The sequence below is a fragment of the Nomascus leucogenys genome, chromosome 20 (assembly GCF_006542625.1).
Source record: "Nomascus leucogenys isolate Asia chromosome 20, Asia_NLE_v1, whole genome shotgun sequence".
In the NCBI taxonomy this organism is placed as follows: domain Eukaryota; kingdom Metazoa; phylum Chordata; class Mammalia; order Primates; family Hylobatidae; genus Nomascus; species Nomascus leucogenys.
Window position 1 is genome coordinate 55,150,537 of NC_044400.1, and position 16,361 is coordinate 55,166,897.

The window sequence follows — 16,361 nt, forward strand, 5'->3', positions numbered from 1 at the left end:
TAACATGTCTTTCTAAATTCATAGATCTCCAAAACAAGCGTAGACACAGCCATGGCCGCTCTAAATGCTCTCATTTATCATTTTAAGAAAAAATATCTTTCATCTGGAAAACTAGTGTTTATTTTGATGCCATGATTAAATTGGACTTGTAAAGTGATTAGGCCTCATAAATTAAGGAAAGAGAGTAAATAAAATATTTTTTCCTACCAGAATAAACCACAATAGTTTCTGTAGTTTTCATAAATGTTCCAATTTTTAATTTCATTCTCGGAAGTGTGTAAACTGCACTTCCATCTCTTCAAATGCAGGCATGAACGTATGACCGACTTTCGTCATGATACAATAGTAGAAGTGACGTTTGTCACTTCTGGGCAGAAGCCTTTAATATTTAGTACACAGTTTTTAAGTTCTTTTTTCTTCCATATAGAATTCCAAATTTTGAAGATTCTGTTGGAGTGGAGGAAGACAATTCTGGGGGAGAACTATATAGATCAGAATCCTATGGTGACCTGAGATGGACATGAAACCTAAAGAAGAAATAAACTTTAGTTGTTTTAAGCAGAGTGATAACAGGGTTCTTTGTTATTGCAGCATAACTCAGCACGTTTTGACCGCTATTTTATTATCCTATGCATTTCTTTCCCTGACATGTTTTGAAAAATGCAATTTATATGTGTTACCTTTAAATATTCACTATTTTTCATAATCCCGTCGCAGTCTGGCTTTTAATACTTCCTCAGCAATAAAATTGGTTCATGAACTTCGTCAAAAACTGATTATGGTTAAATTCAATGGAGACATTTTAGCCCATATCTTATTCATTGAGATGCAGCATGATTTTATTGAATGTTTTGACCTAAACTCTTACCTTCCCTGGATTCTATGATACCATTATGTTTTCATTCCACATTTTTCTTTAGATCCCTTATAATTTTTTTTCCAGTTCACATCTCTTAAATTGTAGCATTCACCAAGGTTCTAAAATGCTTTCATTTCTACCTGCTTCCTCTAATAAAAGTCCTTAACTTCAATGATGTCAACAATGAGCAATGGATGGAGGACTCATAAATTATTATCTCTAGTCCACATCGTTTTTTTGAGTTCCAGAAACTATGGCCAGTGTCTACTGAACATTGCCACTTGCATCTCAATCTCAGCATGTCCAAAGTAACTTTATATTTTTCTCCCAATACATTCCTTATCGTAACTTTTCTTTCTTTTGGACGTTAGCATTACACTTCAACTGGGTTGTCAATTCTATTAACTTAGGGTTATCCATAGCTTCTGTCTCTCCCCTTCCACACATATCCAAATAATTACTAAATCCTGCCATTCTAATTGTTTACTGTGAGCAATCATCATATTTCTCTCTATTCCCATTACCACTACTTTAGTCTAGGCTTTGGTGATTTCTCACTTGATTTTCTGAACAGCTGCCTTACGACCCCGTTCCTATTGTCATCCAGTTCATGTTCTGCATTGTGGCCCAAGTGATCTTACTAATGTAAAAGTTGGCATGAATCACTCTTCCCGAATTTCTTCAAAGGCTCCTTCTTTTACAAACAGGATTAAATCCATGCTTCTTACTGTACTTATAAAGATCTTTTATGTCCTCTTTAATTCCTTTTCAAAATCCATCTTTCACATTTTCCCGTGTAACACATGCTCAGTTGATTGATGTGTCTATAATTCTGTAAAACGATGTTTATCATCCTGCTATTCTTGCATATAGCTTTTCCTCTATATGGCATTTTTTTCTTCATCTAAAAAAACTAATTGTTATTAAATTAATCAAATAGTTTTTTCCCCTGCGATTCCCCATTGTATTCTGTGCATCCTTATTATCTCCCTTATCCTGCCGGGCTGTCATAAGTAATGTTTTGCCCCTTTTTCCTAATTTATTCCAAGGTCTCTGGCTGCAGTGACCACTGTTTATATTCCTTTGTATCCCTGGTGTCTAGGAGACCAAATAACTAATAAAGATTATTCAACGGTCATTTATTAACAAATAAATAGAATAGGATTCTTTGATGTGAAGAATTTCTTTGTATTTGAACCTACTCAAAACTAAAACTACATATTCTCTGACATGGCTAATAAAAGCATAGTTATTCATCTATTGGTGAATTTACTGGACTATCTGAAATTTCAATTTTGAAATAATTTTGATTTGAATTTGAAGAGACCGTTAAAAGTTGAAATATTTCTGTGTATATTATTCCTTTCTGGTTTTATTCCCTTAATGAGGGTGCCATAGAAATTAGTCTCCCATACATGTCCTCTGGCAAGTGATTTCGTCTCAGCTTTTTCCAGCATGATCCTCACCGAGAGGCTTCTCATTATTTTCTGCAATCCTATTCTATCTTATTAGAATGATCTCTGTTCAGTCAAAAGACATGACATTCTAGGCTCATACATTTGATGAAGCGTCTTCATTTAACAGGACAGGAAAAGCTTCTTAATAATTTTCTCTTCACATTTTTTGAGGCGGTTTTTGAGGGGGAATAATGTTGATCTTACTTAATTCTGCCTTCTTTCTTACATACCTCCCAGGAAGCAAAGCGTGGCTTACATGATAATATTTAAGACTATGAATACATTTTATTCAGTATATTTGGTAGATGGGTTATTAACAGCTGTAAATAATTTAGGTAAAATTTAAGTGATTGTCTTGTAACTGTAGTAAATATAGTTCTTGGCAAACAGAAACAGCCATTTGAATTTCAGATGTGTCTACTTGCTGAACTGCAAAATGCTTATAGGGCTTATGCCATGGTGGATTAATTAACCAAACTAAAGTATAATGTTTATACCATCTATGCAGTAAAATAAAATTGAAATAATTCATTTATAAGATTCTGTAATATAAATAATCTCTATTTATAAAATAGTACCCTCAAATCCCAACACATAATTAAAATAGAGTGACTTCAAATGAACTTTGGAAGAAATAATAGTTTCTTAAGGAAGTTTTAAAATTTAAAAAAATTTAAAAACTGCATATATATTCAAAGTCCTTATCAAATGTCATAGAGTACACATAAAAACAATAAAATGAAATTTTAAGAATTTAATGTTATTAATTCAGTTATAACAGTTTAATAGTGTTACTACTTATCTTCTATTAAACATTATTGCTTCAATGTAGTTTAAAATATAGATTATACACTCGCAGTGCCCTCAACCTGGTAAGAGCTTTAAAAACAAAAAAAGCATAAGTATGCATTTAATGAGCTGAGTAAATTGTGTAATTTGAACCAGAGTTTATTTAAAGGAGAAAATAGTCTTTATTGGGAAAAATACCTCTATAATTTTTGAAAGCTATCCTGATCTTTTGCTCCTAAGAAGCTCTTGGTACAGCAAATTTCAAGAAATTTCTTGAGGGGATATGTCAAAGTGCATGATAGGGAGACAAATTTTTAAAAATGGAGCTTCCATTGGTAATCTGGAAGGGATGATATGGAGAAGAAAGAAACAGTAGAAAGCAATAAGCTGCATTATGTGAAACTGGGATTCTTCAAAGCATTAATATATTAAACATTTGGCTACATTATTGTACTTTGGGAAAAGAAAGAAGGTGCTGAGTTACATCAAATTTTTAACTGAAATGGCATATGAAGATGTCAATACTTAACAGGGAAGCAGGATCAGAAAACCTTAAGCCTCCTCATAATGAGCAGAATCAATTTGGAGACTTGATGATTTTCTCAGGTTGTAGATATTTACTCTAGAGTTTCAGAGATCAGGGAGGTCCCTAGAATTTTAATGACATATAAAACCAGAAAATGATGGAAAATTAAAGAATGGAAATAGTATTTGTCTAAGTGGTGACCTTGATACCTAGGCGTAAAGAATATGCCACTTGATATGAGTTTCTGGAATGTAAGGTACATCAGGGTAGCTTTTGTTTCTTTAACTCCTAAAACAATGCTCAGCACATATTTGGAACTTGTACAAGAACAAAAAAATGACAGCATAAATAGGAAGTGATGAGATCAATAGTTATATATAGTCAGACTTCCATGTCCACAGCTTCTGCATCTGGATTCAAACAATGGATGCAAGACCTGCAGATGTGCAACCTGGAGTTATTGCTGGAGAGAGAGAGAGAGAGAGAGAGCGAGCGAGCATGGGAAGAGAAAGAGAAGGAGGGGGAAAGAGAGCAAGCAGGAGAGAGAGGAAGAGGGAGATTTATTATAAAGAGTTGGCTCACACAATTATGGAGCCTGGCAAGTCTGAATCTGTAGTTTTGGCCAACAGGCTCAAGACCAGGAGAGCCAATGGTGCAGATGAAATCTGAAGGCAGTCTGATGAAGAATTTCCTCTTTCTCTGGGAGTCTAGACTTTTGTTCTATTTCGGCCTTCAACTGATTGATAAAGCTCACCCAAATATGGAGGGCAATGTTCTTACTTAAAATTCACCAATTTAAATATTAATATCTTCTAAAAACACCCTCCAAGTTGACATAAATATGTACTATTACAGTGAACAAGATGGTGAGAGGTATGAAAAGAATGTTTTCGAAGAAAAGATTGGAAAATCTAAAATTTGCAATGAAATACACACAAACACTAAAAAAGAACAGAGAGCTGTGCTCAAATACTTGCAGGTCTATTGAAGACACATTTATTCATTCAAAAATATTTATTTAGGACCTACTATATGGCAAAGACTATCTAGGTATTTGGAATATATCAGTGAACATCAATGAAGGAAAATTCTGTAATTTGGAGCTTGTCTTTTAACACTGAAAAGGCAGAAATTTAGGGCTCAATGCAGGAAAGAAATTTCTAATTACTAATTTTCTGAATTATTAATAGTACTTCCAAAATAGTTAAAAATTTTTTAGCAGGAATGTTCAAAACAGTTGCTGAATGACTATTGAATGTATCTTAGAAGATAATAGACTAAATTGTCACTGTAGTCTCTGTACATTTTATTCCAAGCTTTTTTCAAATTATTTTTCTTTGCTACATATTTCTTTAAGAAATATGTACAGAAATGAATTTATTCAACCACCCATCTATCCATCCATCCATCCATCCATCTAAAGAATATATGGAAGATTTGAGTTTCACATTTTGCTGAAGAAAACCTCAGATGCTTCATAAACCCTAAAAAAAATGTGATAGTCCCAAATAAACCAATATCCAATTTTTGAAGTTCAGTTGACATCATTAACAAGAGTGAACTATGAAAAAGGAGGGTTAATGCTTCCTTCTTTCTCTCTCTTTTTGGCATAAATCAGAAGAAAATAATTAGAACATATTATTTCTAAGTACAAGCACTGAGATAACAACTTGTATAACACATGGAAGAAGCTCTTTCAGAAGCATGTTTCATTATTTTTCCCAAGCCACAGATGTTAGCTGTTTCACATCAAAATAATGATGGTAGTCATGAATTTCTTGGAAAAGCATTTTTAAAAAGCTTTTGAGCAGAAGAGATGAGAGATGTGTTCTTCAAAGCAAATGAAAAGAGTCATGTTTTCAGGGGAATATCATGAGCAGAAATTCTCTGGCAGTAGCCATCGAACAGATAATTTAAGTGCCTGCTGGAAAGTTGGCAGAAAAAGACTCCAAACTATGAACTATGAGAAGTGGGGTATCAAAAGGTCAAAAGAAGCTGAAAATGACAAATGTTTTAGGAAGCAAGAATCCAGAGAACATTGAAGAGAATAGCATGCACTTACATTCCCATTTTTACAGTGTTTTTTGTTAAAATGTATCCTACATATAATAAAATGAATACTATAAAATGCAAAATTTTTAAGTGTAGCAAACATGAACACAACCGTGCAACCACTACCCATGCCAAAAATTAGAACAGTGCCAACACCTAGAAGCCCCCTGATATTTCACTCTAATGGTAATTATGATCCTGAATCCTGTTCAGGAATTGTCCCTGTTTTAGAGCTTAAACACACAGATACACACACACACACACACACACACTCAAAAAAAAAAAAGATACTATTTGCATTTCTTCGTGTGTCTGTCTGTCTTCTTTCTTTCACCATTATGTCTGTGATTCAAACATGTTTTTGCAGTTGCAGGAGTTTAGTGTTTTCTTGTGTATAATCCTATTTTATTAAATATATTAAAATCAATCCACCCTGCTGTTGTTGGACATTTTTAGATGTTCTCAGTTTCTACCTTATAGGAATAACACTGCTATAAATCCTACTGTATGTGTCCCATGATGCAAATATGAGAATTTCTGATTCACAGAAAATGCTTATCTCCTTTCAGTAAATGTTGCCATATTTTCTTTCTTTCAAAATGGTTAAGCCAATTGGTACTTCCTGTAGAAGTGTATGGGAATCTAGTTGCTTACATTCTCACTATGTGTAGGTGATGGCAGATGTTTTATGTTAACCATTTTGCTGATGCTGATGTGTATTTGTATCACATTGCTTTTAATTTCCATTTCCCTTATCACTTGCTTGTTGACTATTTGAACATTCTCTTTTACCTGTTGAAGGTATTTCTCCACTTTTTTTTAACTGAGTTATCGTTTATTTTTTCAATGAAGTTGTCTACATATCTTGTCTAAGATACGTTGAATTCTTTTTATGTTCTGGCTGTGGGTCTGTCATTGGCAACTGGTCAGTGTTTTTCATTGATGTATCGACTGCCTTTTTACTCTATTAGTGTATCCTTTAACACACGGAAGCCTTGGTTAAGAACTCAAATAATTCTAAAGGTAGGAAGATATTCTCCTGTTTCATTGTTTCATCAATGGATATGAAATTGGTATTTTATGCATGTCATGTGGATGCTTCAAATATTATTTTTCCCATATAGATATACCTTAAATTATTTTCTTGTGTTTTTCATTGCCAGATTTTTAAACTAAATTTCTGCTGGCCTCATAAAATGAGTTGTGACTTTCCCAATTTTTCCTAATAACTGGAAATATTTAAGATTACTGAAATTTTTTCTGCAATGTTTGAACTAATTCACAGGGGAAATTATTTGAGCCAACAAATTTCTTTCTGACTGGATTTTTAGTTACAAATTTAATTTTTTAAATACATGTAGAAGAATTCAGATTTTTTTATTTATTCTTGTATGTTTTATGAAGTTGTGCTTTTAAAAATCTTTGTCCATTTCATCTAAGATTTCAAATCAGTTTTTAAAGTTGTTAGTAAGTGTTCTTTGGTATCCTTATACTAGCTATAGGCCCTGAAGTGCTGCTTGTTTACATTCATATTGGTAGTTTGTAATTTTTTTTATTCAGTTATGACAGGCATTTTTTCCTAATCTTTTGAAACAAACAACTTCTAGCTTTATTGATTTTCTGTTTTTTTCCTCTATTTCATTGATTTCCATTCTTATTAATTCCTTTATTATTCTAGTTAATTAAGATGGATACTTGGATCCTTGATTTCCACTCTTCTAATATAGGTTTTTATGGATATAAATTTCCTTGAAAGCACCACTTTCCTTTCGTAGAATATGTCTTGATATCATTTATTTTCATTATCATTTAGTACAAAAAAAACTTTGTTATTTTGACCTTGATTATAGACCATTGAGAAGTGTAATGCTTTATTTTCTAGCATTGAGATTTTTCTACCTATCTTCTTATTACTGGTTTCTAGCTGAGTTCTTCTGTAGGCAGAGAACAAACTCTTAATACTTTTAATCACTTAACAGTTGTTGGGACTTACTTTGCAACTCAATATATGTTTAATTTGGAAAATGATTTGTGTCTGCTTATAAAGAATATGGGTGAAATATGAAGGACTCTCAATTCATCTAAACTGGTTAATCATTCTGTTCAAAATTTCTATGTCTCTACGGATAGCTTTGTTTGTTTTGCCATTGCTGAGAAAATTCTGTTAAAATTTCAGTTTGCACTATAGTTTTGCCTACCTCTTCTTGATATGTCAGTGTTTAAATATTTTGAAGCTATCCTTTTATGTGTATAGGAATTTAGGTTATATGTAACTTCTAGTGAATAAATCAATTTGTATTTTTACAAAATATTCATCTACAATGAGAGTAATAAATCTTGCCTTTAAATCTAGTTTTCTGATATAAATATTTTTATGATAACTTTGTCTTGATTGCCTTTTGCATGCTACCATTTTTGCTTACCTTTACTTTCAAATTTTCTGTCCTCATATTTAAGTTTTGCCTATTGTAAAGAGTGTATCCTTGACTTTTGCTTAATGTATACAGTTTGCTAATTTTTGCTTTTTACATGAGCTGTTTAGTTTATTTATACTTGATATTTAATTATTGCTCTAGGTGATTGTAAATCTTTTATCTAACTAATTGCTTGCTATCTGTTTTCTTGCTTTTTATTTCTTTTATTCTCTTTACCTTTCCATCAAATTTCTAGGCATGCATACTTTTATTATTCCTTTAGTAATTGTGTGGATATTACAAGATACTTTTTTGAATAATTACCTCTTTTCTCACATAATCTATAAAACATTAATAACCTTATTTATTTTTCTTCACTTATATTTAATATTGTAATGCATTTCAATTTACAATATATTTTAAATCACAAAATTATTATTATTATAAATTTAAAAGGTAAATAGTAATTTACATTAAGCAAAATAATTGAGTATTCTGTTATACTTTATTACTTACATTTCATCCTTCTGGGATTATTTTCTTTCTGACTGAAAAGCCCTCTGCAACCCTATTACTCACCCCTGCCATTTATTTGTTTGCCAATGGTTACTGTGTTTGTTTTTGCTTTTTTGCAAATGAATACACTTAATTTTATTTTGAATAATATTTTATTGGATGTAGAATTCTAATAACTAGCCATTCCTTTGGTATTTGAAAATGTCATCTCAGTGTCAACTGGCTTCCATGGAGTCTCTTGAGAAATCAGTTGCTAGTCTTCTTCTTGTCACTCATTTGAAGGCAAAGTATTTAATAAAATTATTTTTTGTTCATGGTTTTTAGTGACTTTGCTGTGAATTGCCCAGTTGTGGTTTATTTTGTAAAGTTATTCAGTGAGGAGAATTTCTGGAAGGTAAAAAGTACTTTTTACCCTCCTGTGTATGCTTCTCCTTCACAACTCATAATTATAGTCCATGATAAAACCTATGCCATGCTCCAGGTTCTGAGTTAAACAAGTTACTTTAATTTTCTCATGTGATACTCAAGACAACCCCAAGAAGTTGCTACTATTAATAATCTCATTTTACAGAAAATGAAAGCTTAAATAATTAGTCCAAGGTCAAACATCTAAGTTATAGGGCAAAAAGTAAAATCAGCTTGTTTTACACAAAACCCGTGTACATTAATAGTAAGAATATCCTAAATATAGTGGGAAATTTTAATGTGGTACTTCCAATTCTGTAAAATGATACTAGCTACAGATACTTGAAGTGTGTGGCAAATTGGAAAAAAGGCTTTTATTGTCAAGAATGTGTGTTCTAATATTGGCTCTGACACTGACAGGCTCCAGGGACCAGATTAGGATGACAACTACAGACCTGAAGCCTCATTTTTAAATGAGGGTGTTGGTTAAGGTGATTATTGTTTCCTTCTGGTTAGAAAATTCTAAGAAAACCATCTTATTTTAAGCAAACTTCCTTTTTTTAAAAAACAAATCAAAAAGCTGTATGCTTATACAGAATCTATGATGAGTATACATCTAATCATGTTCTGGAGATGTGAGAAAGAGACTACTGTGAACATTATCTCATTAAATATACCTTCTCCGGATCCCTGAACATTATTGTTGGCCTTCTCAGAAATCTGTCTGGCTTTTTATATTTTGTTAGAAATGAGGTGCCTAAAATTGAATGCATTTTTTTTGCAGTTCAATACAACTAAATTGGATGCAAGGATCTATTATCTTGCAGCTTCATCATATGATACCTCTGGATATGGAAATCAAAACCACAAAAGTTTTACACAGTATCTTAGAATATTTGTATATAATTCTATGCACTTTGATATTAAACATTCTTTAGATTTTATTTTACACAAAATAATTTTTCTATCTGTTTATCATCCAATAAACCATTTAGCGTGTGTTTAAATACATTTTCTTTTTTTTTGGTGGTATTTGTCTTGCCATTCAAGCTTCTTATAAGAATGTTTGCAATATTTTCCTTCTCATTCCTGACAGCAATTGTATTAGTATTCATTGGATTTTTATAATTCTGCATTTTTACTTTTTTAAATAAATGCAGATCAAGGGTCTCAACATGCTGCTTATTTCAGCTAAATGTTGCTTTGAGACTAGGAATGCAGTATTGTTTTTTATATTCTAAAATGCAAAAGTAGTAAAAATCAACTTAGCATAGCAGTGTAGTCCTAAGAGCAAATGGATAGCTGTGCTGACATGCTTCTTAGAGCTCAGCAACGTCTTTACTTTTCTTGTGCAAAGTGCTAAATAAAAACAATAAGCAGATTGAAATTATGTATGCATGGTTGTAAGTGAAAGCCAAATAATTCATTTTTTTACTGAGAAAATGTGCAGAAATAGTATGTTTTGATTTCATATTGTATTTGATGAAGTTTAAAAGCTCAAAGACTGCTTTGATTAATTTCTAGCTTTCTCTGACAACCTTCAGTATTTTGGAAATGAATATATTAAAGTTGGACTTGAATTTCATATCATTAGAATGCCTTGCATCTTTTAGTTTATCTCATAATGAATAACTTTAATAATTAATATTTTAATACATAGGGCTTTTAAAACATTGTTTCAAAGAATAAGACATAACTAATTGATAATTAATTCATTACTTTAGTTTTTCCAATGGGAATAATAGGTGTTATATATCTACTATTAAACGTTAGATGCATAGAAAATTATTATTTGGTAATATTAAACTTGTTCTCCAACTTGATAAAGCAATAAGTAAGTTTCCAAGGAAATACAACCACAGGGCTTTTGAGAGCCCTGTTTATTGTTAGAGAAAATTGGCATCTGTTCTATCATTATTATTATTCCACAAATGATAGATGCTGCTTAGAGTCTCATTTGGACATAAACCTTAAGCACTGTGTGTCTCAGAACCTATTTACATAATCACAGAGCATGGGAATCTAACTAATAAAATCCAATGGAAAGGGTAATAGTAAGAATAGCTTTAAAAAATGGTGGCAGGAATGTTATATGGTTCTGGAATGTTATCCTTCCTAAATTAGGATTCTGAAGAAAATAATCTTTTTCTTATAAACGTTAAACAAGTTTATAAAGCAAACTCTAAAGCAATAGAGTTGTAATTATTAGACTACTTACTCAGCAGTACTTTTTTTTTTTCAATAGATTTACAGTGATTGTACATTTTAGCTGTGGTCAATTTTGACTTATGTGGAAAGAACTTTGAATAAACTTCCATTACTTGACAACACTGGCCATTAACATAACCTGCATTTTCTAAGTAATAAGATTGTATGAGACAAGAAAACAATTTTATTTTTTAATTTATTTTTATGAAATTAATTTATTTATTTCAGACAGTCTCATTCTGTCACTCAGGCTGGAGTGCAATGACATGCTCACAGCTCACCGCAACCTCCACCTCCCAGTCTTAAGTGATTCTCCCACCTCATCCTCCCAAGTAGCTGGGACCACAGGCATGCACCACTGAGCCTGGCTAATTTTAGTATTTTTGGTAGAGATGGGGTTTCACCATGTTAGCCAGACTGGTCTCGAACTCCTGGCCTCTGGTGATCTGCCCACCTCAGCCTCCCAAAGTTCTGGGATTATAGGTGTGAGCCATCACACCTGGCCAATAAAACAATTTTAGAAGTAGAAGCAACAGTTTTTTGTGCATGTTTAGTTGAAATATGATGAGGAATAATATAAAGACATGATTTTAATAGCATGTTTGCACAAGATTAATATGAATATAATAACAAATTTATGATACAATGTATTTTTAAAAAGTGTTTAAATGTTATTTTAGTCCTCTCAATGATGGTGTAAGGTAGCTTTTATCCAGACTGGAGAAATAAAGTATTTTTTGTTAGGATATGTCTGAAAATAATCCTCATCTTTTTTATTTAAAAATCATCCTTACCAATATGGAAGATTGAACTAATTAAAATAAATGCATAAAATATTAAAAATAATTTTGTTGCCCTGTTTTTAATATAAGCACACAGATTAAAACATTGTTTTAACTTCCAGAAATTAACAACCATTTTCTTAAGTCCGCCATGGTAGAATGACATCAACAAGATGACAGAATACAAACTTTCTACCATCTTCCTCCTATAGAAGAATTTACTTTGACAACAATCCATGAGCAAGAGTAGTTTTGTGGGAACGTAGAAGTCCAGGGAAGAAGTTCCAGCTCATCACTGGAGCAAAATTTTAAGAACACATGCATTGAAGAGGGTGAGAAGAACAGTTTTACTTTACCTTATTACCCTTTCTCTCTTAGCTCTTGTTACAGCTAAGTAACAAGAGAGGCCACCTTCAGCCACACCTTATCTGACATGTGAAAAGGACAATGTAGTAAGTGAACGCCTGGCTCCCCCACCATGCAGGATCCTGCCCTAGGGGCCCACTTGTCTTTTGCTCCACTCAGAAGACTAAGCTGATCACCATGGCTGAGTTATTGGGAGAGCTGGGAACAGAGAAGAGAGGACAGACTATGCTAAATACTCTGCAGACTTCATCAGGAACCCCCCATGCGCTGCATGGAATGTCTTGCCTTTGGACTCCCCACTAACTGATATAATGATACAATGATACGTCTAATGCTCCCCATGCTGACCTACTCCTTCCTCCATGCTGGCAACCTTCTGTCTTGTGCAAACAGGCAGCTTGACTCTGCAGAATTGAATGAAGGCACACAAACTGTAGCATTTTAGGGCATCACCCTAGGGAAAACAAATGGGAGGCTTTCAGTGTCCAGCCTGGCTTTGTAGGATCAAGGGAATACATAAAATTTTAAAAGCTCCTCCTTCATCCTGGAGGGAAGAAGAATTCATAGAAAAGAATTCAGGTTCCCTAGCTGGGATGATTGGTGAAGGTATTTCTCTCTCAAAGCCAATCGGTAAAGACTGGAGGAGGTGACTGCTTCTTCAAATACAAATATAGCAGTGCAAGAGAATAAGAAACACACATGTACACACACACAAAAAAAAAAAACAAGGAAAAATACCACAAAAAGAACACAATCATATTCCAATAACCAACCCAAAAGAAATGAACATCTGTAAATTAAAAGGGCCATGCAGAAGGATGAGAAGAAGTGTATCAAGAAGTTATGTAGATGTGAGAAACTGTGAAGAGGAAAACGACAATATGTACACAGCTTCTTTCCCTCTGATTAATGTAGAATTACTGAGCAGGGATTATTTTATTAATCAAAGCATCATTTAATATTAGAAATTTTATCACTTTTTTTCCTTCAGACATTTGAGGAGAAAAAAGTAAAAAATTCTATTGGTAGGTTCCAATAAAACATTTGGTAATATCAAAATTAATTTCCAGTGAAAAGTATGAGTGTCAGAGAAATATAAAGAAAATGAATAAAACAACTTACCAAAACCTTGAATAAACATTATTCTACAGAACAAAATTCTAAAAACCATTTAAAATAAGGAAGTCAATGGAAGCTGAACTCTTACTGTATTATGTAACATTTTCTTGGGTAGTTAACAAATATAGAAACTCAAGAAATAAATAAATAAACATTGGGAAAAGAGATAAAATTATTTTTCTTATTGATGGTACGATTTGTAACTACAATCCCCACCTTCTCATCTAAACTACTGAAACAAATAAGATAACTTGATAAAGTGACTGAAAATAAAAATAACATAGAAATCACAAATTGTCTCAAATTTAGTAATAAATGCCTAGAAAAAGATATAAGAAAATTATTGTATTCAAAATAACAAGCAAGAACAAAATAAAATTAAGCAACTTAATGAAATATGTATATATAAATTTAACAGGAAAGTAGAGACCATATATAATGAAAATGAGAGCACATCAAAGACAAATCAGAATCTGAACTTAAGTAATCCTGTGTTCTTGTATGGGGAGGAAATAATACCATAAAATACAAATTATCTGCAAATTAACACATTTAGCACAATTAATATAATCTAAACAAAGTTACTTTTGACCCCCAAATATCCTGAACTACTTAAATGACAAGGTAATTAACAAAGATATAGTATTAAACAACTTTACTTTTTTTACAATTAGAGTTAAAACCCCTTGAAGGCAGGCAGCTCACCTTATATATTTTAGTATCTACTATATTCCTAATCAGATCACACAATATTTCCAGAACATATTTTTTGATGCACATATTCCCCCCACAACAATATACACACATCACAAAAATGCATTTATTTTTTTTCCCAACTTCAGCTTTATTTATTTTTATTTGTATACATTTATGGAGTACAAGTGCAATTGTGTTACATACATCGATTTCATAGTGATGAAGTCAGAGATTTTAAGGTCTCTATTGTGTGAATAATGTACATTGTACCCAATAAGTGATTTCTGGGCCATAGTCACAACTCCAGTAGAAATGATAATTGCTGTTATCTAAATAGCTATACATCCTCCTGTACTTTCCAGCCTCTGCATTCAGGAGAGGCAATGCAGCTTCTTTTGGCCAATGAGCTCTAAGCAGAAAGAGCACAGTCATATTTGGACTGCATATAGAACAATAGGTGTACTATGCCCTCTTTTCATTTGCTATAATGAAAGAGAAGGTCACAAGGCCACATGGTGTTATCAGATGTTAAAGGCTTCATTAGTCTGATTCCATGAATGACTGTATGGTGAGAAACCTTGCCTCTCACCCTGACCAACATTAGCTATGTACTGTAAACAAGACATAAAACACTTTTTTGTGCATTAAATTACTAGAATTCCAGAATTAATTCATAATTGCAGATTAACAAAGGCTTCTTAACTAAGTCTTTATGTTCAGCCAAAATGGATCACATGATCTTGCCATAAGAATAGCATTTGTACAAACACATTTGTTCTCTTTCTTTTATCTACATTTTGTGGCATGTTCTTTTATCCCCATCATCAGATAACTACAATTTGGCTTGTAGTTTACACTCGTTAGGGATATATTATCCTTTTGAAAACAATTTCATTTATTCAGCAAGTATTTATTGAGTAATTATTTGGATGAAGACCCTACAGGGATGACACAAGCTGAAGTAAAAACAATCTTTGTCCCTAAGAGGTTGACTATATATTAGCAAGAAACAAAACAAAACAAAACAAAACAAAACAAAACAAAACAAAACAAAACCGGAAAATAACTACGACACGAGTTGGAATTTGGTTAATACCATAACATGCACTAGGCAAATAATTCAATCATGCAGTAGATTTTAAAGTGGCATGTTGCTAGAAAGTTGCTAAGGATCCCCATCTTTAAAATGCATTTCAATTAATTATCTTCTACATGGACAAGAAAGTGAACACTAAGACATTTCTGAAATTTAAATACAGACATTTGTTTTCAGATATGAAGTCCTACCTCCTTGGGAATGATAGATGTATAAAAATAGACCCACAACTATATAGAAATATATGTACACACATACACATGCAAGGACATACCCTAACTTATGAAGAGGACTTCATAAACATTTTACAATGAAGAAATTATTATCCACAGTATAAAGAAATTTCCATAGGGATCATATTTTTATTTCTGATTAAAAGTCTAGATTCATGTTTTTAAGGTTCAAGAAATTATTATCTATGTATGTAGCTATACATTGCCAAACTGTCAAGTAATTATGAAGATAAAGTCAGTCAATTGTGATCATAAATGTACTCAGAAAGGTTATAACCAGGTCTTCTATTTAAATGCGTTACTAAAGGATATACTGCTGGAAATTGAAAACTCCATTTGCACCTTCCCATATCTGTAACTTTCTTGTCATGTACTTTATTTTTGCCTGTGTTCTAAGCACATAACTCCACAAGATATTTTTTTTTGCTGTTTTAACAGTGTTCTTTTACATTTACCCGTGTATTTGTTCTTATCAGTGCTCCTGCCTAGTCGCATTTTCTTATGTCTTCAAATAGCTTATGTATTTTTAAATTGCATTTATGCATGAATCTACCTTATAGATCCAGATAATGGTTTATTTCGCCAGAAAGAATCCCCCTTCCCTGTGTGAGTCAAATTATGGATGGCTGTTTAATATCATCGGTTCAACCAAAAGCTGTGCTCAGTTAAACTGGGATGCAGCTTAGGGATAATCCACTGCTGGTTCTTCGTCGTGCCAGATATGTGGCCTTGTCATGGATTCAATGGAAAATTTGGCGGTCCCCTACCATCTTAGCCCCAGAAACCTGTGAGACATTTAGTGCTTCCCCTGGGATGTTTTCATCTTATGTCTTTATCTTTCTT